This window comes from Macaca mulatta, chromosome 9 (assembly GCF_049350105.2).
Source record: "Macaca mulatta isolate MMU2019108-1 chromosome 9, T2T-MMU8v2.0, whole genome shotgun sequence".
NCBI classification, from domain to species: domain Eukaryota; kingdom Metazoa; phylum Chordata; class Mammalia; order Primates; family Cercopithecidae; genus Macaca; species Macaca mulatta.
Window position 1 is genome coordinate 25,150,659 of NC_133414.1, and position 27,340 is coordinate 25,177,998.

At 40.9% G+C, this 27,340-nt stretch overlaps 1 protein-coding gene across 2 annotated transcripts in view; it reads left to right on the plus strand.

The window, feature by feature from the left end:
- Window positions 1–3,470: 3,470 nt before the first annotated feature.
- KIAA1217 overlaps window positions 3,471–27,340 on the plus strand; it is an 839,292-nt gene continuing 815,422 nt past the window's right edge. For both annotated transcript variants that reach the window (XM_077945978.1, XM_077945980.1), the window contains exon 1: window positions 3,471–3,977. The gene's annotated coding sequence lies outside the window, so the exon portion shown is untranslated. The remainder of the gene's footprint in view (window positions 3,978–27,340) is intronic.

Here is a 27,340-nt window from a genome sequence, read left to right on the forward strand (position 1 = left end):
TATATGTGTGTATCTCTATATATGCATATATGTATGGCTACTATACAAATACGTATACATAGGTATGCTATAAGTATGTACAAGATCGGTGGTAACTGGTTTTTAGGGGCATATAGGAAGGTAAGTTCTATGAGAAAAAATTAATTTTTATTCTTATTCTTGTCTTTTTAAAATTTGCTTTTGTGTTACAGAAAATGAGAAGCTGCCTTCAGAATAGGGGGAGCTTCTTTTGCTGTGGAGATAGCTTCTAGAAGGACAGAAATTATGATTCTCCATAGTTTTGCCAACATGTATTTACAAGAGGGTTTGGCTTAGAAACTTTAACGGCTATGGAGTATGTGATGAAAATCCACTGCAATATTAAAATAGTTACCTTCCCACTCCAACACCCTACTCTTTGACTCCCAACAGAGCTATTCCTTCCTTGTAAACATGATGTTCTGGCTTCATAGCTATGGATTAACATACGTGTGTGTGTGTGTGTGTGTCTTATTTTCCACCTGATCCCTTTATTGTGCTTGATAATTGAACCACCTGGCCATAGGCGGCCTATGTTTGAGAGCACAGTCACAAACATTGGCCTGTGGCCGGTTGGGCTATAATTGCAGTGGCTGGACTCTGACTCTCTTCTCACTGATTGGGGCACAGTCTGGGGCACGTTGAGCTAACAGTGTTTCTGAACTCATCACCAACGCGTATGCCCAACTTAAATGATGTGTTGCTTCCTAAGCAATGGGAAATATTTGTAATGCACTTTGAACAGTGCTTCTGAGGTCTAAACCCCAAAATTTTAAAACATGTACATGTAGACCAATGTGAAAGAAATCTCACAGGTTAAGGGCAGCAAGTGATGTTTCTATGGACAGTTCATATCCTCACTCAGACTGAGTCACTGTTTAGCCATTGGTAGTTATTGTTTTCAGAGTTTATTTTTTTCCTCTCCTTTTCTTTCCTTTCTTTTTTCTCTTCTCCTTTCCATCTTTTCAATTTCATACATATATACATATGCATGTGTATATATACACATACATGTGTGCGTGTGTATATATGTGCACGTGTATATATATGTGGACATATGTATATGTATATACACATATTTGTTTCACATATATGCTATAGGGTTCAGCTTAAAACAGATTTTAAAATGTTATTTTATACTCTTTAAAAAACAATTCAGTCAACATATATTTATTAATATATGTTGTTATACCTGTTTATACCAGGCATTGCACTGGGTCGTTAGAAAAGAAAAACAAAATTCCTGGCCTGGAGGAGTTTATAAGTGGAGAAGGAAGGCAGACATGCAAACAACCAATCACATCAGAAAGTAAAATAGTTGTTGTAGAGTTGTGAACAGAAGGCAGTGGGAAATAGGGAAGAAGTGCTTAGACTTGCCACATCAAATAAGCATTACTTACTGCGCCGTGTCAGCCAGGCTGCTACCTGCTAATATGGCATCATTTACTTGCTGCATTGAACACTTGGAAGGAAAACTGTGACCCAACAAAGCAGGTTCATGTGTACCAGCATAGCTGCCTCTTGACAATTTTGTTTTCAAATCATGCCTTTAATTTGTCAATGACTTGCCTGTTCCCACACTATTAATCTGAATTAGCATTTTTAAGAACAGTGATTCCTACTGAAAAATTGCTGCTTTTGAAAGACGCAGAACTAGGAACTAGTTATGTAATTCCTTCGTGATGTCAGGGTGCTTTCACATTTGCACGTTAAAAAATAGGACGGTTACAGTTCCAAGAAGCCCTTGGGGCGATGAATCTACACCCTTCTCTAATACTCCTTTGTTCTAATTAGGAACATGCTGGGCTGTACTTTACTTATTTTAATTATTCTATTTATTCGTGAAATCTAATGCATGGTTAAGGATATCCATAATTTTGTCTAATTAGCTAGAATTTGAATTTTCAAATGCGGGAATGTTTAAGATTATTAAACCTAAGACAGTAGACTAGGATCTCAGGCTTGCTTCCATTTTGTTAAGCTTCCATTTGAGAACCAAGAGTGTAATGAAACTTTCTGCTGCTTCATCCAGATCTGACTCTACTTCAGTAACTTTAAAAAGGTTGAAAAACAGTGTATGTGGATGGAGAGTATTTTTGCCTCTTTTACTTTCCACTCTCTACCCTTTCCATTAAAAATATTTTAATAAATAAAAAGTCATCTTGGCGATTAAACAGTGTCTGGATTCAGGAAGCAAGACGTTTGCAGTTAAAAACCGTTGCCACTTGACGGGGGCAAAATTGCTGGCTGCACTGGAGATCACTGCAGAGCGCGCCTGATGCCTCCATGCTGACAGCGAATCTGGCGCGGGCTGGGGCGCATTGCACATTCTGCTCCAGCTGGGAGGCGGCAGGTGGGCAGCTCCGGACTGGGCACTTGGCAGCGGGGAGGGGTGCTCAGAAGGTGCAGGGAACCAGTCACTCAGCCTCAAGGATGTCTGGGTCTCTGCTAAGGGACAAACGCTCCAGGAACAACCTCTAGCCATCCCAGCACCACCTAACGAACCTTCCTTTGGCGCTTTTGCAGAAAATCTCTTCTATTTTTGGCCCCCAGGACAATTTCAGAGAACCAGTAAAGTTGGATGACAACGTGGATCGCTTTCTAGTGTAAGGTCCCGGGGAATGGCAAAAGCTCACTGATGAGCTCAAGGAACTCTGCTTGGAGTTGTCACCCCTACAACTGACCTAAGACCCAGGACCCAAGGGAGGGGTCTTTTGCATCTCAAATCCAGCCTCAGCCTTGACCCCTTTCACTTGCTCGGAGTGCCTTCGCCCAGCTTCTGGCGGACGTTCACGCAGGGAGGGGACTCAGGTGGAAAAGGTTGGCCCATTTGATCTCTTTGCAGGAACTTAGTAGACAGGGGCCCCGGGCTGGAGATGTGCTCCGAGTAGACTAGAGGCGCCTTTGGCGCCCGAAGCTGGCTGTCTTGCGGGAACCTGCTGCGAAGGTTGGAGGTTGAGAGGACTCTGCGCTCTTCTTCCCCAAGCCGAACTCCCTCCTACAGGAGCGTGAAAACCAACTCTTACACACCGTCTACCCCACTCTTCCCTCTAAACCTCTAGCGCAGCTTTTTAAAGGCATCCTGGGCAGCCTCCAACTTTGGGGAAAGAGAATGCCCAACTCCCGCTCTCCCACTACCCGTACCGCCTTCTTCCTTGTCCTGTGGTCGCCTCCAAACTCTGCTTCCCTAGTGTCCCCGCCCCGACCTGGAAGCGAGCGCCCCCGGCTGTTCGCGGCAGCCCCTCGGCGCCCGTTTGCAGGGAGCTCTGTCTGGCTCCTCACAGGATCCAGCTGCGGTTCCCATTCGTCCCCAGCCCTGCAGGGCACACGCGCGCGTGCACACGCACGAGCTTACACTCCAGCTCACACTCGCGCGTCCTCACTCCCTGCACCCCACCCTCCGCGCCGCTCCTCCGCGGGGTGGGGGGTGGTGGGGGTGACGTCAGGACTGCAGTCCAGAGGAGAGCGGCTGGAGAGGGCTGCGCGCTCCTCTCCCAGCAAGCGGGAGGCGCGCTCGGGTCGCCGCCGCTCCCGCGCTCCTCCCTCTCCTCTGCACCCACTGTCACGCTACCCGCCCGCGGGGGAGCCTCGAGAGCCTCCAGGTGAATTGAAAGTCGTTTCCGGGGGAGGACGGAGAGGGTGCTGCAGTCCTGGCATGCCCTGAAACTGCAAGTCGGGCAGAAACGACCCGGTGGAGGAGCAGGGCGCCCAGCGCCCTGCGCAGCATCCCCGGGCTGCTGGAAGAGGCCACCACTGGCTGGTAGTCGGGAGCGGCAGCCGGACCTCGACCCCAGACTCGGGCCCCCGGCACGCTTGCCCGGGAGACACCCCTTCCCCCTCTTGCGCATTTCGCAGTTGCGCTGGTGTGGGGCATGAGAGCGCGGTGGCTCCAGGTCTCCGTGGAGCAGCTGCCAGTGGGAGAGCGAGGAGAGGCGAGGGGGCGGCAGCCTCGGCCCGAAGTAAGTGCAGCAGAAGTTTGCGTCGGTTGCCCCGCCGCTCCCCCAGCGCGAGTGGGAGGCAAATCTTCTCCCCTCCTTGAATAAGGAAACTGAGGGGAGACTTACAAGGGAGCCTTGCGCGGGAGAGCAAGTGAGCGTTTCGAGAGAGGGCAAGGACCCCCCAGGAGGGCCAGGCCAGGAGGGGTCCCCGTGCGGTGATGGCATGCCAAAAGCAGAAGACCCCAACTGGGAGGAGGGACTGAAGAGGAACCGGACCCCGGGGATCTCAGAAAGGGAGGGATGTGGGGAGAGTGAAGGTGGAGGCAGTCACACCTATCCTGGTGACCTTGGCGTGCCCCCCTGGAGTGGCGAGCCAGGGGCTTATATAGGCGTGACTAGGATGTTGCCTCGTTTCTCACTCGGGGCTACGAAGAAGGTATCGTTCTTCCTGAGAGCTGGAAGACAGGGGCAAGAGGAGAGAGAACCGGCCCAGAGACGGGCTGGAGGGTGGGGACACCGGGGAGTTTGGAGCTGGGGGTTCAGGAGTGGAGGTTTGGGTCTTCTAAGATGCTCCAGCTTCTACATAGGCGACAGAGGTCGAGGGAGGAGGCGAATGTGAAGCTTCGGGTCGCTACAGTTGATGTTGGGTTTCTTTGGAACCTGGTCATTAATTCTTGTCATTGGGAGGCTTCGCGTAGGGCGAGAGCACCTGGGAGCAGGGTGACCCCCGCAGCGGCCGGCCTTCCAGCTGGCTGCCCTCCCCGCCAGCCGCTCTCCCCGCACCGCTGCCGGTCCTCCGAGACCCCGGACTGTCCTGAGCTGCTTCGAGGGCAGGCGAGACCCCGTCTGTTCAAAAGAGACCCTCGACATTCTGCTCACTTCTTTTCGGGTCACGTTCAGCTCTTTTGGGCTCTCTCTTTCCTAGTGGGATTCTCACAAGGAGGTTTTCTTCTTTAACTGACCCTACTTCTAATAGGGGAAAAAAGTTCCTGGAATCTGCGCTCATCTTAGGGTCAGAGCCCTGCAGAGGGCAGGCGAGGACGGCGCGGGCCAGCTCGCCTGCCCTGTTCTCACCTGGGGAGGGTTCTCAGAAATTTGACATTAAATTTGATGAAGCGATCCTAGGAAAGTGGCGAAGGCACCTTCTACAAGAGTAGGAGTTTCTGTGCTTAGGAAATGGAAATCCCACTTAGATTCTGATACCAAGGCTATACTTTTGAGAGAGAGGGAGGTAGTTAATTAAAAACTGATGCCATTGAGTTGGAGACAAAAGTCATTTGTAATGCATCTTGGTCACTCAATTTCACTCCGTCCCCACAAAACACTTTATGGGGCCCGACTATGTACGTGCCAGACATTGTGCTAGTTGCTCCTGCAAGAGAGATGATTCATGTGTGGTCTCAGTGCTTTGGGAGCTTACAGTCTGTGCTAGAAGTGGTTTGGAAAGAAGGTGAAGAAAATGCTTGCTCTACAGGGAAGGGCAGGTGCCCATTTTTTTTAACCACATCTGGTTTTAACCACAATGACTCATACTCCCAGCTTATTAAGTGTGTGGACCAATATTTGCAAGACGGTATCCTCCTTGAAGGCGGTATACTGTCATTCATCTTTGATTCCCAGAGACCACCACTGCACATGCACATAGTAAGTCATCAGCAAGTACTGTTTAAATGAATAAATGGATGGATGAATTATGGATAGTTAAAAGTATCCTAACGAAAGCTATCATGCTAGGGGAACATGTAAAGAAGAGATGAAATAAAGGGAATTGGAGAAGGCAAGAGGGAAGAGAAAATAAGGTTCATGAACATTCGAAAGTATATATCCTTAAAGAAATGTTTGTTTGTTTTCCATTTTTATGCATTGGAAATTACCAGCACCCAACTCCATTCTCTATGAAATACATGCATCTCTGAACACGTAGATTGTAAATGCCATTTTTAAAGCAGAGTCTCTGTTAACTTACCATGCAGAGATCACAATGCCCTTCTCATGTGGCTGTATTGACAATATGATGATTGGAATATGTCTAGGTAGTGAGGCAGATGGGTGAAAAATACTTTAGGATTATAAGAATTCCTTCACATATCTAATATTTTGCTACTAATGTATGAATCTGTACCCTTGTGCTTTAAATATACTTAATTTAAACCTGATTGAAATATGCATATATTGACTTTACTAGTGAAGATTAAAAACATATATGAAAGACTTTCCTTCATTTTATTAATTGAGCCCAAGTTACTGTTGCACTAAGGTGGCAGGTGATAAATTCCAAGGTGAGTGATAAGGATTCCCCCCAACTCCCTGCCAAATTTAGTTTCATTATTTCAGAAAACTAAGGCTTCATATTTTTTTAAAAGTGTGCAACAAGGTCGGGCACAGTGGCTTACTGCTGTAATCCTAGCACTGTGGGATGCCGAGGTGGGCAGATCGCTTGCGCTCCAGAGTCTAAGACCAGCTTAGGCAACATGGCGAAATTCGTCTCTACTGAAAATACAGAAAAAAAAAAAAAAAAATGGCTGGCGTGGTAGTGTGCGCCTGTGGTCCCAGCTACTTGGCAGGCTGAGGTGGGAAGATCCCTTGAGTCCAGGAGGTTGAGGCTGCAGTGAGCTGAGATCGTGCCAGTACACTCCAGCCTGGTTGACAAAATCAGACCCTGTCTCAAGAAAAAAAAGTGTACAACAAAACTACTTACTTTTGCACTGCTTTTTCAGTGTTTATCAATGATAATTATAATTCACTAATTTGACTCAAGAGTTTATAGTCAATAATACTGGTTTTAGTTTTTGGAAACTTTTCAGTGCTATGTGATTTGGGGCCATTTGTAGAATATTTGTAAATTTTATTTTATCTACTTACAAAATGAGATTATTGTACTTACATGATTTAATTAGGCACTGAAAATCAAAATATGTTGATGTAGAGCATTGCTTTGTTTGGGGCTTTGTATTCTGTAGTTAATGTCATTAATTTAGTATATCAACACTGAGAAGAAATTTGTAATTAGTGAATAGGAAAAAAAAATAGTGTATTTTCCATTATTGAGTATCTTGCAGATATTTTAAGATGTCAGAGCTCTAGGAAGAGTATTGTGATTGTGGATCATTTATGGTGGTTTAAAATTTATATTGTAGAAGTAAACGTAAAGAAATATTAAAAATGGTAGCTAAACATTGGAATTCTTTAACCAAACATTGAGATGTTTCTTCTGTGGTAGATATTTGATTTGGATTATCTCCAGAACTGCACTGTTAGATCAAATGACTATTTGAGTGAGTCTTACAAATTTGGCAAGAAGCACACTCTAGGAGGCAGAAGTTTATTTTGGAAATTTAGTTAAGGGACAGAAATGCTGAGGTTATAGGAGTGTGGGGTCATAGATTACTGAGTTTAGAAAATATCTGGCCTCATTTTGCAGATGACAAAACTGGAGCCAAAATAGCCAAGGGTCTACATTTCCCAGGACCACAGTCAAATGCATGAGTCCCTTATGTTGCCCACTGTAGGCTTGAGAGAAAATCACACACTCAGGATACCTAAACCCAGGGGCAGTCTAATGGATCTGCTATTCTTTTTTTCTTTTTTTTTTTCTTTTTGAGACAGGGTCTTGCTCTATCATCCAGACTAGAGTGCAGTGGCGTGATCTCTGCTTACTGTAGCCTTGACCTTCTGGGCTCAAGCAGTCCTCCGATCTCAGCCTCCTAGGTAGCTAGGACTGCAAGTGTGCACCACCATGCCTGGCTACTTTTTGTAGACACAGCCTCCTGCCTCAGATTCCCAAAGTGCTGGGCTTACAGGCATGAGCCACTGCACCTCGCCGGATCTGCTATCCTTGAATTTGTCTTTACTTTCATTCTCTCCGGCTCACACCCTCCGGTGGCCCCCATCTCTGAGAGCAGTCTCCCATGCCAACCCCCTACTTTCACTGCTCTGCTGCCTGATCAGGTCCTTCTGAGGACAGGGCAGCAAAGGACATGGTTGGGGTCCCGTGGCTCCCAGCCTCAGACACAGGCCTGGTCCTAGGCAGAGCTGTGAAGTCAGTGATGCTTGGACTGGGTGTTCCCCACATCTTCTTTCCTGCATGTGGATACCAATGTACATCAAAGAATCACAGTTTCAGAGCCAGAAGGGAGGGCAGAGGCCATCTGGTTCATTTTAGAGATGAGGGAACTTGAGCCCAGAATAGGTTCTGTAGTATTCATGTCACAGCCATGGTCAGGATCTCCTGGGTGGTGTTGGTGCTCCTTTTGACTGCCTGTGCTCTCTTCTCCATTGGATGGTGCTCGCATCTGATCACTCCATAAAGTGAGCATGTGGGCTCTGGAAGGAGGCACCTGTGTCAAGTTCCAACCCCATCTCTCCCCACCTGTGCAACTATGGGCAAGTTACTGAAGTTGTCCAATACTTTCCTTTCTTTTTCTTTTTCTTTTTTTTCAGAGACTGGGTTTCCCTTTGTCACCCAGGCTGGAGTGCAGTGGTGCAATCATAGCTCACTGCAGCCTCGAACACTTGGACTCAAGTGATCCTCACACCTTGGCCTCCCAAAGTGCTGGGATTACAGGCATGAGCCGCTGTGCCCAGCCGTCCCTTTCTTTATTAATAATTTTTTATTTGTTTTGTTTTATAGCTTAATATAATTACTTTTCCTCCAAATCATACATTTTAAGAAAGGAAGGAACCAAGTATTTCTTGCTCACTACCTGTCTAAGACCTGTTTGGCACACAATGGACACTTGATGAAAATTTGTTGAATAAAGGAATGAATGAATAAAAGAATGATTGAATGAAGTACACATCACTTAGATAGAACTGGGAATCTTAATCATGAGAGCCACAGCCTTCTAAAGATTCTAACTCTGAAGAGTACTGTTAATGTTTCCTTTGCTAACATTACTTTCTGGATAGATGTGACCCTAATATGCCTGCTCCCTGCTTCTCTCACTTACTCCTTCTCTCAGTAAGTGGCAGCCCCATTTTTGTGATTACTTGGGCCAAAAACCTTGGAGTCATCCTCTGACAGAAAGCATTCAACCCATTAGCCAATCCTGCAGCTAGGCCTTCATTATATAATCCAAATCTGACCAGTTATCATCACATCCCTTCCTGGCAGCCGAGACCAAGCTGCCATCATTTCCCTGAATTATTGCAGTGACTTCCCAACCTCTCTCTGCTTCCATCGTTGTACCACCCCCGAAGTCTAGATTCCATACACAGCCAGAACAATACTACTAGCACATAAGGCAAATAATTTGACTCCTCTGCTTAAATTTTTAATATTTTCCAATGTCTCTCATGGTAAAAAGAAAAAAAAAAAAAAAAAAAAAAAGCCCTTACAATTAACTACAAGATTCTATACTATCTAGCTGCTCTGACCTTCTGATTTCTCTCAAGCTTCCCTCTTTAATCATCATGCTTCCACCACATTGCCATCTTCCTGTTCCAATAACACACCACACTTGCTGTCATCTAAGTAACTTTGAACTTATCTTTGAACTTCTCCAGATAACTTGCTTGACTCCTCCACTTCCTTCAAATGTTTTTCTCAAATTCATCTTTTCAATAAGGTCTCTCTTGGCTACCCTATTTTAAATTACATCCCTCTAACTTTGTATCCTTTTTTGCATAAATTTCCCTTCTAGCTCTTGTGGCTATAAGAAATTCCATACATTTGATTGACTTCCATCTTTTGTTTCTCTCCCCTACTAGAAGGTAAACTCCGTAAAGGAAGAGATATTTTTTCTGTTTTGCTCATTTCTGAATCCCTAGTGGCTAGAACAATTCCTGCCACACAGAAGGTAGTCTGTAAATATTTGTTGAATAAATAAGTGAGAATAAAGTAGTACCTATATCACAGGGTCTTGTTATGATTAAATAAAACCATGCACATTGAGTGTTTAGCACAGTGTCTGGCACTTGGCACATGTTTATTTAGTATAAGACATTATGGTGTCATCTCAGTTCTCCTGGCCTTTTAGTCCCTCTTTTGGCCAGAATTGTGGTCAGAGGCAGAACTCTTCTAGAATCCTTAATACTATTTTTGGAAATGACTTTGAAGAAGTCCCAATGGCTGTTTACATCTGCTGCTGAAGATAAGTAGGAAATAAATGCAGTTATCTCTCTAAGATATGGTGTAATCCTTTCCGTGAAATACTTTCTGTCTTGGGGATGCTGGAAGGTTGCGGTTGTACATTTCATCCTCAGGGTGAGACATCCACATTCTCTCATGATATCCATGCAAGTCCTCCTCGAATGGGTTGCCAGCTGTGTTGGTTTTTCACAACTTTCCTATCTCTCACTTTTGGGTTTGCCTTTTGCTGGTCTTAACATAACTGTTCTCACTGATGGCCTCCTGAACCAACAAAGTTTAGTTGGAGGAATTATGAGGTCATATCAGTTAACCAATGAAGCATTACATGAAAAAATAAAAAATAAAATGACCCCTGTAAAGCCCTCCCTAGGGCTAGGAATAGCCTATCTAAATAGCCTAAATAAATACTTCTTAATTGCTTAATAACAGCCTGTAGCTGTTTAAATGCTCTGTTGGCTGGGTTGATAGGATATTTTCACAGCTTGACCAGGACATTGGGAGCAGATATTGTGTGTATGTGTTAAAGTTTAGTACCTTATTACATTTATGTATAAATTAGCATGCTATACAGATCGTAGTTCTTACTAGCTCAAAGCAGTCAAATTTTAGAAGTCGACTCCACAAATAGTACCTTCAGTCCTGAGTGTTTACAATGGTTTTGCTTTACTAGGTAAAAACGTCATGTTGTACCCATTTTCCACGCTAGAAATAGAAAGAGAGCCTTGGGTTTAGTATTTGTAGGTTACCAGGTCTTTTCTTAGCATGCTCCATGACCTTGTCCAATTTCCATTAGATTACAATGGCTTTTCTGGAGCCAGAAAAAGTTACCACAGCAGCAAAAATGGGGCCAATAACCTTGAAGTGCAGCATATCTATGAGAAATTCATTTTCTTGTAACTGTAAAAGAGATGCAGACAGAACAACTCTTTAGCGAAGAGGGAGAGAAGCAAAGAGAACAGAGAGCTTGGGGTGGGTGGGAGGAATATGGACTCCAGATATAATCATACAATGAAACAATGAAATGAAAGAGGGAGTGACTGTCTAAACAACTGGGGTACACATTTTTTTTCTTTTGCCTAGTTCATAAACACATTTTGTTCTGAACATTCTTCATAAGTAGGTTGTTGGGAAATATTTTCTAATAGAAGCAACATTATATGTGGAATGTAGGTTTCCAGCTGCCTTGGGGGAAACCTATTTAATTTATGGCTGAGCATTCAAAAATAATACCATAGTTTGCTTTTTCATATGGGAAAATGAGTCTTAATTTACAATTAACAAAATCTTAATTGCCATCATGTTACACCATGAAGATTCAGGTTGGCATTTTTGTAAGTAATCTCTTCCTTGACTCCTTGCTAGTTTACTTAACAGGAGAATACACACATACACACAAATATATTGTATTTTGTATGTGTATAGTACATATATAAAACATAGTCTATATAATCACTCTACTGACTAGACAATATTGAATCCACTTTATTTGCCACTTAAAAAAATTAACTTATAAGTAATATTAAGTTAATGTAGCCTCCTGAGTACCTGGGACTACAGGTGCATGCCACCTCGCCCGGTAATTTGTATTTTTAGTAGAGACAGGGTTTCACCGCGTTAGCCAGGATGTTCTGGATCCCCTGACCTCGTATTCCGCCCTCCTCGGCCTCCCAAAGTGCTTCTGGTTGCCTTTCTTTGCCGTCTGCATTCTGGTCCCTCCGACTCCTTGATGCAAAGTGTGACCAGCCCTCCCCCTAGTGGTGATTAGAAAATCTTCCCTCCATGCCCTGGTTAATGCCAGTAACTTGTTTTCACCTGCTACAGTCCTCGCACGTGGGCTGGGCGCTGCTGCTTCTCAGCAGTCTCCAGAGATCAGGAGTGGAGACCCTGCTGGCGGTCACCCATATGTATAGAGCAGATGTCCCAGCAAAGAAGGTACAGTGTGGGAGTGGTGGAGGGAGGATCAGAGAGAGTCACTGTGAGAGTCTGAGGTTTCTTTTCTTCGCAAGACCGAGACATTGCCCTATGTACTTGCTGATCTGCCCCTAGCTTTATACCATGGCGTCCCATCTGCAAATTCCCTGTGGACTAAAAATCTGATTGTAAGTTTCTTTCCAGCTCTCTGATTTCTGAAAAGTACAAAGACGACAAGATTTTCGGGAAGTTTTTATTTAGAGATACGCTGGCTCTCTGCAGGGGGAAAAAAGCCCTAGTTTGAACTGTTTGCCAATTTCTGTATTGCAAATATTTCTGCCGTGGCCAATTACAACATGACAGCAACTGGCTTACAACACTCTTAAAAATTTAAGAATTGACTCTGAATATGTACAAACTGGCGCCCATACTGCACTGTTTCCATCGCTACCAGTGATGTAAAAGAAAGGGTATGTTTTTCTCTTGATCTTTCTTCTCCTCCTCCCTTTTTCTTCTTGGTAAATGTAGAGAAAATAAAAGGTATAGATCAGGGGGTCAGCAGACTTGTTCTACAAAGGCCCAGAGAGCAAACTTATTTTAGACTTTGCATTCCACACTGATTTTTGTCACATATTCTTTTTTATTTTTTAAGAAAGTCCTTTGAAAATGTAAAAACTACATTTTTGTTTTTGTATTGCCACTACATTTTTGTTTTTGTATTGCCAGAGAGCAATACACATACACATAAATGCGTGTGTGTGTGTGTGTATATATATATATATATGGTGAACTCAATGGTGAATAAGGAGAAATATGACCTCAGGGTTTCTTTTTTGTTTCCTTCTTTCTGTTTTATAAAACAGCTTTATTGAGATATAATTCATATGGTATAGAATTCATCCATTTAAAGAGTATAGTTCCATTTTTAAAAACAAATTTATGAAGTCATGCAACTACCACCACTATCTAATTTTGGAACATTTTCATCTCCCCTAAAAGAAACTCCCCTACCCATTAGTTGTGATTCCCTTCTTATCTTCCAGCCTGTCAGCCCCTGAAAACTGCTCATCTACTTTCTGTTTCTATGGATTTGCTGATTTTGGACATTTCATATATATGGAATCATAACAGTATTTATGCATTTGTGATTGGCTTCTTTCACTCCGCATAATGTTTTAACTGTTCATCTGTGTTGTAGCATGTGTCAATAATTCCTTTCTTTTTATTGCCAAATAATAGTTCATTGTATGGATATACCACATTTTGTTGTTCATTTATCAGTTTGTGAACATCTAGGTTGCTTCCAGTTTTTGGCTATTATGAATAATGCTGCTATAAAGACTAAAATACAAGTCTTTGTATGGGTATATGTCTGTATTTCTCCTGGATAGACACCTAGTAGTGGAGTTATTGAGTGATATGATAACTATATTTAGCATTTTAAGGAACTGTCAAACCGGTTTCCAGAGCAGCTGCATCATCTTACATTCTTGTCAGCAATATGAGGGTTCCGTTTTCCTCACATCTTTGCCAATACTTAACTCTTTTTTTTTTGAGTATAGTCATCTTTCTGGATTTGAAGTGGTATCTTGTGGTTTTGATTTGCATTTCCCTAATGACTAATGAGGTTGGGTATCTTTTCATGTGCTTCTTGGACATTTGCATATCTTCTTTGGAGAAATGTCTGTTCAAGTTCATTGTCAACTTTTAAATTGTTTGTCTTTTTATTATTGAGTGAGTTGTAAGTGTTCTTTATTTTAGGTACAAGTTTCCTGCAAATATTTTCTTTCTTCCTGTAGGTGTTCTTTCCAGTTTCCTGATGGCTTATTTTGCAACACAAAAGTTTTAATATTTTCATGAAGTACAATTATCTGTTTTTTTTTCTTTTGTTGCTTGTGCAACAAATGCAGATTCATTAAGATTTATTCCTGTGTTTTGTTCTAAGAGTTTTGTAATTTTAGCTCTCTCTTAATTTGTCTGCATTTTATTTTAAGTAAAGATTTTTGTATATGGTGTGAGGAAGGGATTCAACTTTAGTTTTATGCATGTGGATATTCAATTGTCCCAGCAACATTTATGAAAAGTAATCAGATTTTCTTGATACCCTTGTTGAAATCAATTGACCATAAATGTGAGGGTTTATTTATAGAGTTTTAATGTTATTTTATTGGTCCGTATGTTCATTTTTATGCCAGTACCACATTGTCTTGGATACTGTAGCTTTGAAATAAGTTTATAAATTGGAAATTATGAGTTATTCAGCTTTGTTCTTATTTTTTAAGATTGTTTTGGCTATCTCAGTACTTGAATTTCCACATACATTTTGGGGCATGCTTATCAATTACTGCGAAAAAAAGAAAAAAAAAAAAAAAGAGAGAGAGAGTGCCAGCTGGGGTTTTGGTAGGAATGGTGTTGAGTCTATAGATCAATTTGGGGAGTAATGTCATCTTAACAATATCAATTCACTTGATACATGAGCATGGGATGGCTTTCCATTTATTAAGGTCTTAATTTTTTTCAACATTTTTGCATAGTTTTAAGAGTATACATTTTTACATCTATTTGTTAAATTGATTTTTAAGTATTTTATTTTAAATGCTGTTGTAAATGGAATTGTTTGTTTAATTTGATTTTTGAATTGTTCATTGCTAGTATATGAAAACACAATTGCTCTTTTTTTAATATTGGTCTTGTGCTCTGCAACCTTGCTAAACAAGTTTATTTGTTTTAATAGCTTTTTGGTAGATTTTTAAAGGATTTTCTGTATACATGTTCATCCTTCTGTGAATAGAAAGTTTTATTTATTTCTTTCTAATCTAGATGCGTTTTTCTACCTCCCTCCCTTCTTTACTTCCTTGCCTAATTGTCCTGGCCAGATCCTGTAATACAGTGTTAAACAGAAGTAGCACAGGTGGACATCCTTGTGTTGTTCTGGATCTTAGAAGTAAAAGCACCCAGTCTTTCACCATTAAGTATAATGTTAGCTATAGGTTTTTCACAGATACACTTTATCAGGTTGAAAAAGTTCTCTTTCTCTTCCTACTTTGTTGAGTGTTTTTATCATGAAATGGTATTGGATTTTTTGAAATGTTTTTTCTGTATCCATTAAGATGATCATTTGATTTTTATTCTTTATTCTATTAATATTACATATTAATTTTTGATAGTAAACCAACCTTGCATTCTTGGGATAAATTCCACTTGGTTATGTTGTACAATCCTTTTCATATGTTGCTGGACTGAGTTAGTTGAGAATTTTTGTCTATGTTCATAAAAGATATTGGTCTGTAATTTTCTTGTGATATTTTTGTCTGGTTTGAGTGTCAGGATAAAAGTGACTTCTCTCCTTCTATTTTTCATTTTTAACACTGCTGTTCCAGGCATTCTGGGGACATGTAAGGTGAAGGGAAGAGAAAGCAGTCTGGGGCTGATAGTGAGTTCCAGTCAGCAGTATGGAAGAGGGGAGGAAAACCCTAAATAGATTCTATAGAGGGCCGAAGATTCTTGGCTGCCACATGGACACCAGGTTGGGACCTGTTATTGGGTATATCCTATGTAAAGAATGTGTCCTATTCTGTTCTTTTTATACACATCTTCATTCAGAATATTTATTGATCACCTCCTATCTAATAAGAAGTAAACTTATTACCGATAAGTTTAAATAAACCTGACTCCTGTCCTATGACAACATATAGGTTAAAGCGGTAGGAAGACACAATAGAATAATTACCAACTAAATGTAAAATTACAGCTATGATTCGTATGATGAAGGAAAGATTCTTAGTACTGTGAAAGCATATAATGTAGGGGTTTGGTCTGGTGTTCTGGCGGTGGGAATAACATACCTCAAGGCTCTGCTTTAGGAAGAAGTGATGGAAGGCCAGTGCCGGGGGAGCACAGAGAGCAGGAGGAAGGGAAATAATGGGAAGGAGAAAGTGAAAAGAACCAGGCTACCTGCGGCCTGTAAGTCTGGTGATAGGCCCATGTCATTATCCTCACAGCCGTATGTTTTCACTTTTAAAGTGTCTGCTTCTGAAGAACTGGAGGCCATTGCCTAAACGAAATAACCTAGAAACAAAGTCAAATATTACACTTATGAGTGGGAGCTAAACAATGACCACATACAGCGTGGAATAGTAGACACTGGAAACTCCAAAAGGTGAGAGAGTGGGAGGGCGTGAGGGTTGAAAAATTACCTGTTAGGTACAATGTTCACTACTTGGGGGATGTGTCCACTAAAAGTCCAGACTTTACCACTACACAATATATCCTTGTAAGAAAACTGTACTTGTACCTCCTAAATCTCTAAAATAAATAATTTTTAAAGGCAAAAATTAAAACGCCCTTGTCTGGATTCACCAGTCTTATTTTGGTTTCAGGTTTTCCTTAAGGAAGGAAGTGTCATTCACTATATCTGCTCTTTCCATTCCAGTATTTTATATTTTTGAGACTCAAAGTGGAGGCAAGAGAGAAATGGAATTGAATGAAGGATTAAAAAAATGCTTTCAAGACCATCCTGGCTGACACGGTGAAACCCCGTCTCTACTAAAAAATACAAAAACTTAGCCGGGCGAGGTGGCGGGCGCCTGTAGTCCCAGCTACTCGGGAGGCTGAGGCAGGAGAATGGCGTAAACCCGGGAGGCGGAGCTTGCAGTGAGCTGAGATCTGGCCACTACACTCCAGCCTGGGCGACAGAGCGAGACTCCGTCTCAAAAAAAAAAAAAAAAAAAAAAAAAAAATGCTTTCAAAAGACTGGTCATAGAGGGAAGGAAGGGAGAAAAGCAGGGTGTATTAGTCCGTTTTCATGCTGCTGATGAAGACATACCTGAGACTGGGTAATTTATAAAGAAAAAGAGGTTTAATGCACTCACAGTTCAGTGTGGTTGGGGAGGCCTCACAATCATGGCAGAAGACAAAAGGCACCTCTTACATGGCAGCAGACAAGAGAGAATGAGAGCCAAGCAAAAGGGGCTTCCCCTATAAAACCGTCAGATCTCGTGAGACTTACTTATTCACTACCACAAGAACAGTATGGGGGAAACCATCTCCATGATTCATTTATCTCCTACCAGGTCCCTCCCACAACATGTGGGAATTATGGGAGCTACAATTCAAGATGAGATTTGGGTGGGCTCATAGCCAAAACCCTATTACAGGGTTAGGTTTATTGAACAGCAGCAGAAGAAGGAGGGTACACACATCTGTCTGATTCAATCCCCTAATTTTACAGATGGATGCCCTGAGGCTCAGAAGCACTGGGTGACATCCTGGCTCACAGAGCTTGAGGTGGCAGAGCCAGAGAGGGAGCCCCAGCCTCCTGGCTTCCTTTTGAGTGCTCTTTCCTGTGACCCTCACTCTTCCCCAAGCTGAGCTCTGAAGGACAGGAAGAGCAAGGGGAAGATGCCAAGTAGAGGAGGCCTGATATGTACAGGCCTTGAGGCAGTCCTTGCGGAAGGCCACTCTGGTTGGAGCACCGTGAGTGACCAGAAGACGGTGAGAAATGCAGTGGAAGAGTTAGGCAGGGCCTTAACTCCTCAAAGAGGAGTGCAGATTTATTCTAAGGATGGTATGAGAAGTTTTAAAGGGGGACTAATGCAAAAAACGTTTATGGATTAAGAAGATGACCCTTGCTAATTCGTGGAGAATGGATTAAATGGGGTCAGAGCAGAGGTGGAGAGTTGAGGTAGGAGTCTGTGGAAGGTGAAGTGGTGAGAAGTGGACAGACTAGAGCTTTGTTTTGGAGTGCAAATTGGCAGGTCTTCCATATCTCCTTTAAGGCATTCGTAAGAATTCCAAGAGGAAGGTGGCTATGCCTAGACTAGAGAAAAAGGGCAGTGTGGATCCTCCTCTAGGCAGTTGGGTTATTCTAGAAGCAGATGTGTTGGCTCTTTCTGAAACTCTGGAAAAGTGTAAAGTTTTCTGTTGAGGTGTTCATGGCTTACCCTCCAGATGTTTTGACCGGCTGTTGCCCCACCAGCATGTGGCCACGTGACACTTTGGATATCTCCTCTCAGGTATTCAGCTATAGCAGTAGTGAAGGAAAATTCTCCAAGAAATAAAAACTTTCAGCTGGGTGCAGTGGCTCACAATTGTAATCCCAGTACTTTGGAAGGCCGAGGTGGGCAGACCACTTGAGTTCAGGCATTCAAGACCAGCCTGGGCAACATAGAAAGACCCTGTCTTTACAAAATATTTTTTAAAAAATTAGCCAGGCATGGTGGTGCACACCTGTGGTCCCAAGTACTCAGGAAGCTAAGGTGGGAGGATTCCTTGAGCCCAGGAGGATGAGGCTGCAGTGTGCAGAGAGCATGCCACTGCCCTTCAGTGTGGGTGAAAAAGCAATACCCTGTCTCAAAAAAAAAAAAAAAAAGTAAAGAAGTAGAAACTTCCTTTTATCCAAATGCCCCTCCTTCTTTCCTAATGGAAAAATGGTTACCTATTCTTCAAAGCCTTCCTCAGATATTAAGCTTTACTATGAAACTATAAAGACATGTGTTTATACACGATTATATGGCATTAATTATGCTCATCAAACCCTTTTTACTATGCCTGTATAGTCCTTATTACACCTAAATTGTTATCACTTTTTCTGTTTAACTCAGAGATACAAAGCCTAGAGAGATGAAGTAACTCACCCAAGGTCAGAGGCAGTCGGGACACACAGTCTGAAAGCTTAGCCATTGTGCTGTGTTGTCACTAGCTGGGAGCTCTCTGGGCAGCATTACTGACTTTCTCTTGTTTTCAGCACAACTCTGTTATGTCACACTTTCCCTATTAAGTGAAGAGTTAAGTATTTGATTTTCTTCTCTGGTTGAGAATGAGCAAATTGAAGGTAGGAACTGTGTGTTATTTATTTTCATATTTCAGTGTTGGATGGATAACAGATGTGAAGTGAGTGAATGAATGACTAAAGAACATGAATGAATGAATGACTGGCTGAGAGAATAACTTAGAAAATAGAGTGGCAGGTGTGGGATGGGCCTTGAGGCAGTCCTTGCAGAAGGCCACTCTGGTTGGAGCACCGTGAGTGACCAGAAGACGGTGAGAAATGCAGTGGAAGAGTTATCTTATGCAGACTGCACTTTTTCTAGGACAAGGAGTCCCTGAGCTGCATTACAATTCAGGCCAGTGTAATTTCTAGATTTACCATCACATAATTTAAAATTTTCCATTAATCTTTTGGTGTGTTCTAATCAAATAATGCTGTTCTCAGTTAAACAGTTGAGGAAGCTCCCACTCTGGCAGGTATTATACTCTTTAACACAGTTGCTCTGTTGTCACCAAGGACACTTCTGCGTCTGATATTGACTTAAATCTTCAGTTATGAATGTCTTGAAGATGACTTTGTAGATAATGAAGATTGTATTGGCTCAAGAAACTGTAACAATGGAAAGGATATAGTATGTACTTGTTCATCCAATCCGAGAAACAGAGTAGCCTCATTGATAAGCAATTTACAAAGTATTTTGTTCTATGCTGATACAAAGTTGAAAAATAGTGGGTGTTCTCTTTGGTGTTAAGTGTTGAAAGTATTTTTGGAAAATTCATTATATTTTGCAGACAGTTCAAGTTATGTTGAACTTTTACTCAAATAAAGATTTATATAGCTGTGCCTTGATTTTGAAAAATTTGTTTTACCAAAATCTGAACTGCAGAATAGATACATTAGAAACAAATGCCAGTACAAAGGAATCTCCAGGTAATTCATCAAATACCTATGGAATGGGTACAATGAGTATAGGGAACTGGGTCACCATCTATCCCTCTTATTCTCTAGGATCTGATCAATAAAGCAAACCAATGAAGCAAGATTGCTAGCTGGATAGAAAATGTAAAGAGTGATTTTGCTTTGTCGAATCCTCCATGCACATCCTTGTAAAATCTACATTAAAATATTTGCTTTAAGCTTCATCAAAAGTGAGACCATTGACTCCTACTCTTTATCTAGATGTGAGCACCAGAAGCTCAGGTGTGCTTACAGAGGGAGTGAGCCTCCAGATCTTCTGGGCCAACCCCAATACCATGCACTTGAATATGGATGAGGCTGGCATGTCCAGAAAGAAGACATGGTAGGTGGAATGATGTTCCCTTAACACCAGAAGATGTCCACATCCTAATTCCTAAAAGCTGTGACTATTTTACCTCCCAAAGCAAAAGAGACTTTGCAGATGGGATTATATTAAGAATCTTCAGATGGGGATGATCAATGCCTTTGATTATCTAGGTGAGCCAATATAATCACATGGGTCCTTACAAGAGGGAGGCAAGAGGGTCACAGAAGATGTGATGATGTAAGCAGTGGTCAAAGTGATCCACAGGCCAAGGAATTTGAGCAGCCTCCAGGAGATGGAATAGGCAAGAAACTAGAGTCTCTTGGCAGACAGCGTGGTTTTGGTCCATTGAAATTTCTGACCTATAGAACTCTAACATAGTAATTTTGTGTTGTTTTGAGCTATTAAGTGTGTGATTTCTTACAGCAGCAATAGGAAATTACTGTAGAAGGTCTGGGGACCTGCATAGATGTGCTTATTACAAGGGAACAAGAAACAAAGGAGAACCTTCTGGGTGTCATCACAGAAAGTGAAGGACAAAGTAACCCTGTTCAGTAGGAAAGCATGGTCCAGTTAATGTCAGACTTCAACAGATCAAATCAACCACATTCCTCTCCTGGGGAAGACAAGTGAGAGAAACAGAAGCTAATTAAGGTGTCTCAGTGGAGAGAAGTTTAACTCCGGGAATTAGAGACTCCCACAACCCTTGAAGGTTGGGACACTAAACCTGGTGTGATCGCTTTCAGGAAATCTGAAGTGTGGGAATCGCAGAGAAATGTGCTCCCTAAGTGAGTCACAGGAGGATGCCAAGTCTATACTCCAAACTCCACTTCTGTTGCCTGTCTACAGGCGTTGTCAGATAATGACTTTCACCTTCCAAATCTCATGTGAGACATTCTTAATGGTGGACTCTTCCAGTGACCCCACAGGCAAGGAAGAAATGTAGTTGCTAGGCCTCACCCCTTTTTAAGTCAAGGGCCGAACTGTACAGGGTGTCAAAATACCTGGCACAGAGGTGAAGAGAAAATTAAGGTAGAAGTTTGCTTCTCTGTAGTTTGAGGGTGGAAGGTGGAAAGAGGGACATAGGCATCTCTCCTTACATCCCTGGCTCTATGCTCCCCTCACCTGCATTCCCCTCACCAATAACTTAGAATTTGCCAAGACTGGGAGATGGTCTTAGAAATGGCGAAATAGCTCAGTATGATAGTCAGCAGCAAGCCAAGATGTTCATTGACTTGGCTACCATTATAAGCCAAGTCAATGAACATTTTGGCAGACTCTGAGTTATCGCAGAGCAGTGCAGTCAACTCAGTACAGAAAAGAGGAGACAGATGATGTGAAACTGAATATTTGTGGATACATTTTAGATGATGGTGCTGTGATTTCACTATAACTTACCAGGTATCTATTCTGAACCTACTTTATTTCAAGGGCAATTTTTTTGAAGCTTTTGACAAATAATTTAAGCCAAATTAATATTCATTGCAAATGTCAGGAGCAGTTGAGTTTTCTTTTCATAGAGCCTTTGAACCTCTTTGTTTATGGGAAAGATCAAGTGTTATCATGCCATTAGTTCTAATTTTTAATACAGGATAAAGTTGTACATGTCACTGTTATCTAATTACTAATAACTATAAATACCAGTTAATTAAATAATGCAGGAATAGAATAAATTTACTATGCCATGTTTCTTATTGCTCTCAATCAAGTATTTTTAGAAGATTTTCATATTACCTCTTTTCAGTTTTAATTGCGTCTTAAGAGGACAGAATTGCTTCTGGTATACCCGAAGCAGCCAAGGGGGGTGGAGTTTTGTTTCGTTTTGTTTTGTTTTTATTGTACTTTAAGTTCTAGGGTACATGTGCACAACATGCAGGTTTGTTACATATGTATACATGTGCCGTGTTTGTGTGCTGCACCCATTAACTCATCATTTACATTAGGTATATCTCCTAATGCTATCCCTCCCGCCTCCCCCCTCCCCACAACAGACCCTGGTGTGTGATGTTCCCTTTCCTGTGTCCAAGTGTTCTCATTGTTCAGTTCCCACCCATGAGTGAGAACATGCGGTGTTTGGTTCTCTGTTCTTGTGATAGTTTGCTGAGAATGATGGTTTCCAGCTGCATCCATGTCCCTACAAAGGACATGAACTCATCCTTTTTTATGCTGCATAGTATTCCATGGTGTATATGTGCCACATTTTCTTAATTTGGCTTAATACTAATTTAAGCCAAATTAGTATTCATTGCAAATGTCAGGAGCAGTTGAGTTTTCTTTTCATAGAGCCTTTGAACCTCTTTGTTTATGGGAAAGATCAAGTGTTATCATGCCATTAGTTCTAATTTTTAATACAGGATAAAGTTGTACGTGTCACTGTTATCTAATTACTAATAACTATAAATACCAGTTAATTAAATAATGCAGGAATAGAATAAATTTACTATGCCATGTTTCTTATTGCTCTCAATCAAGTATTTTTAGAAGATTTTCATATTACCTCTTTTCACTTTTAATTGCCTCTTAAGAGGACAGAATTGCTTCTGGTATACCTGAAGCAGCCAAGGGGATGGAGTTGTTAATGTGTAATGCAACTTGCAGGCATTTGGTTCAGTGTGGAGTCTTGGTGGGTGAAGGTATAGAATGCCAGATCAAGGTTTCAAGCCATGAACTAAGTGTTTGGAAAAGAGCTGGGGAGGAGTATGTTGTGGATGAATCGAGGTATTATAAATAGGAGTGCAGGTTGCAGATTACTAGGAAACCACTGAATAGGACTGTTTGAAGCTATCGTACCTACTCAGTAGCCAGGACAGCTTTTTCACGCCCATTCAGAGTAGGTTTCGGGCTGGTAATACTGTTTTCACTTGACTTTTTGATGCTGACTATCATACTGAGTTATTTCTCCATTTCTAAGATCATAAGGCCAATATCAAGAGCTATTGCTTTCAGCTCCTAGTCACTAATCACTTCAGTTTTATCATCAGAGATTTTGTTTCTATACTTCCCATGGATTAGTTCAGTTTCTACCTAGGCAGACTATCATGGACCAAAATGTAGGTCCAAATACTGTTCTTCTCTAAGAATACATGTTAGGAAACATTCTCATGGTCCTTTTGGTGTTCACCAGCTCCTTTGGAATAATAATTTAAATTGTGTTGATCACTCTACACATCATGTTTTCAGTTAATATAGAAGTTATGCTCTAAAATAGTCAGTTTCTAAGGTTTGGTTTAATTTCTTTGTGTCTTAAGAGCCTAGGTTGATTTGAATGGTAATATTATCCTTATTAGCTATCCTTACATAAGACCACCCAATAAAATTTTTGGTATCTATAATAAAGTTTGACTTTAATTTTTGCCAAAATATGTGACATAATTCTGGAGTTGAAGACATCCTAAAAAAGAGTCTCAACTTAGATTACTCTATGCCCCAACAAAATTAATGCTTCATGATCATCTATTTCCACCTCTAGACAATTTCATTTATAACCTTGACTTCAAACCTACTTCAAATCTGTTTAGCTCAGAACTTTCTTCTGAATTCAAACTTGCATATACACTTTTTATTTTAACTACCCCACCCAGCAGTTTAATTAGCACCTCACCTTTAATATGTGCAAATCTGAAATTATTAGTCTTTTTTCACTTCACCAGAACTTCTTTGCCTTCTATATTTCCTGGCAAAGGGATTGATGCCAGCTAGTTGTCCAAGTTCAATATCTGAACATATCCTAGACTTCTACCTCTTCTCCATATCCAATCAGTTGCTAAGACCAACCTCCTAAATACATATTTCCCCTTCTTCGCTATCCTTTTTTTGCTGAAGCATTCATGATGTTTCAGCTGGAACTACTGCAATAACTTGCTTACTAACCATTGTCTTAGGGCAGCTTCCACAGAAATCAAACCCTAAGAGGAATTTTTGTGCACAAGTGATTTATGAAGAAATTGCTCCCAGGAGACACTTCTGGGGAGTGGGAGAAAGTAGGATGGGGGAGGAAGAGAAGTCAAGCAAGGATGAGAACTTGGGTAAATTTCTGCAGAGGGTGGCTTCCGTCTTATCCTGCAGGCAGGGCGACATGATGACTTTGGTAGAGTCCTTCCTCAGTCAGTCAGTTGCAACTTGGAGTTTCCTGAATACGCTATGCTGCCTTAAGACTCCTGCCTTTGCACCTGCTGGTCCCGTGGCCTGAAATCTTCTTCTGTTCTCTCCTCACTTGACCTCTGGACTAAAGATGACTACAAAGTTTTTCTCCTCTCCCTTTGTGACTGTGCCAAGAAGTCTTGAGGTCGTTCTTCTGTTTTGTGAAAACGCCATATATGCAAAGTGAACCCCCAATACAAAAGGAGCTGAGAAACCAAAGAGTAGGGCAAATAAATCCAGTTTGTCAATAGAGGGTGGTTTATTGGGGAACTCCTGGGCAGAAGCATGGTCTTGGGCAGCCATAAAACAGGTAGATCTCCGTACCACTACCCATGTACCCAGAAAAAGGGTGTATGTGCTTTAGCTCTAGAGGGAATGTGCAGGACAATTAATGTTGTCATGAAAAGACAAGAACGCTTTGTGCATCATAGCCTGTAATTTGCCAAAGGGCAGGATTTATGGTAAGTATGTGTTTATGACGATAACATTGAGATTGTCCTGGTTTACAAAAGGAACAGTAAATAAAGCAGAAATATTAGAGGCACTTGTGGGATTGGGGTTAATCTGAAGATGGCAGATTAGCATCCAAGATGGAGTTACTTTAGCCTCCTCTTACCCCATGGTGAGCTTCTCCTGGGCTGCCACAGTTCTGTGTATTGGCTTGGTTATTTTATTTCATTGCAACTGTTATTTGCATGATTACCTTTCCCTCGTGGGGGATGGAAGAGACAAAATCTTTTCATTTTTATCCCTTTAATGTTTAGCCCAACCCTTATTAAGCCAATGAAGGAAGTAAAGAAGTGAAAAAAATTGATGAAAAGACTGTGACTCCAGTTATATGTATTAGATCATAAATAATTTAGTTTCTGAGGAGCTTGAGACTCCATTAGAATATGTGATGTAAATAAAACTTATTTTGGATTATTACCTTTTTACTATTGAGTATGATGAGACCTCATGGTAAAAGTTGTACCAATTTTAGAGTCTTTTTGATGTAGCTATAAGATTTTACATTTCTTTTATGACTCACCATGTAAAGTTTCAAATATGTACTAGAGAGATTTAAAATGAGCATGAAGTGATGACTAACATGTAAATTTGAGCATTTCAGTGTTAAAATGATAGATTTGTTTTCTCACCTACAAATATTATATTCATAAATATTAGGTAGATCTGATTCTAAAGGAAGTAATCACATTAGCCATATTTTAAAAATTAAACTTGCCCATGAAAGAAAAGCAAAGCTTACATGACACTTTAACATTTACAACATTTTATTTAAAAGATAAATGTCATTACTCAGTTCACTAAAATGACCTTTAAAAGCCATGATTTTTAAAAAAGAAATGGTTTTCTTTTAAAGGGAAACACATTGCACCAATTTGCAAGTTAATGGTTGTATTTTTGCTTTAACAGTGAACAGAAAGCAGACATTGAGGCACAAATGATACAAATAGCATGTTTCAATCTTGAAAGGCAATATTATTCTTTTTATTCCTTAAAAAAGCTTTTACAGAAGCATTCTGACTGATGCTGTATGCAAGAGATTTATGTACATACTTCCATTATATGAGGATATGTCATTAAAATATATGAACATAATAGATGTTGTGCACACAGAATGAAACAAAACTATGCTTAGGGCATCTGGAAAATTTCTCCTTATGAAATAAATGAACAATAGCTTTATTTAAATCTATCTAAAACCAAGTTCTGATTTACAATATAGGGCTTAATTTGGATCATTGAATTTCCTTTGCATTGGTTTCTTATGCATGCATTTTGTAGTAATTCTAAATATACACACACAGTTTGTGTGTATGTGTGTGTCTGTATTCTAGGGATCCTTTAGGCTAAATAAATGCAATATGTAAAAGTTTTAGATCACCAATTATTGAATAAGACATAAATTTCCTATATACAGTCATACCTACCTGCATTTACAGTGAACCTGCTTTGTCTTTCCTTGAATAAAATTAAAGTTATTGGATCTTTCCAAGTATCATATTTACAACCAACTTCTCCCTCTGGAGGCTCCCTCCCTTCCCCACCTCCACCTGGATTGAACATACAGAAGACGGGGTGTGGTTTTATGATAGAAATCAATGGAAAGGCTGGTCCACCTCACTGGGAGCAGCTTTTTAGATCAGCCTCTTTTGTGCATATTAAAGTATATTTATGTGCACGTAACAACAAAGAAACGTTTATGTGGCTTTACTTATTAAATATTTATTTCTAGACAAAAAGATTTTGAATTATTGCTTTATAAAGTAGATCCCAATTTACTACATCACGTTTTTTCTTTGTCATCATCTATTGTTCTTTTGGATCCTAATTTTTCATTTTTCTCATGTTTTAAACTTCTCATGTACAAGGCTTATTTATACTTGTCACTCTCCCATGCCTGTCATAGTCTATATTTATATTTCACTTATTTTAAGAAAATGCACAGAAATCCATGTTAAACAACTAACCACACAAAAACTACATTCTCCTTCAAGATTAAACCCCTGCCTTACTTTGCCCCTTCTCTTCCCAGCCTGTCTTTTTGAAAGAGTTACCTGCTTTACTATCTTTACTTCTTCACCTTTTTGTCACTTCTAGGTTTCCGTGAACTTAAAATGCGTCTTGGTGTTAAGAACTACTTGGTTGTCCCCTGTGCTCATGTGTTTTTAAATGAAATAGGTTGAATTCTGCTTTTAGATTTTTTTTTGCTCTGAATGAAGCTCATGGGGGGCTTATTAAAATGCAGTTGCTAATAATTATTGAGCACGTACTATAGTCCAGACAGCATGCTAAACTCTACTGGGATTGTCTAATTTATGCATCACAATCACACTGTGAGGTAGGAGTTTTGCCCACCACCATACTCTGCAGAATAATAATATAGGTCACCCTAAAGTCACCCCAACATTGAATAACTATACATTGCTGAAAATACATCCCCTAAGGTTGGAGTTCTGAAATCAAAAGTCCAGTAGCAGGTGGCGTGGTTCAGGAGATTGATTTCTGAATGTTCTTATATTATTCCTAATAGAATTTAGGTCTAGGCAATAAAGATATATTCAATGACAGTAGAAATGGGGATAAGAAAAACGATAAATCTGAGATGAAATTAGTATATAAAATGTATGCTAGAAATCCTCTACCCTTGGCAACAGGAGCCTAAAACTTGAACTCTGAGTCAAAAC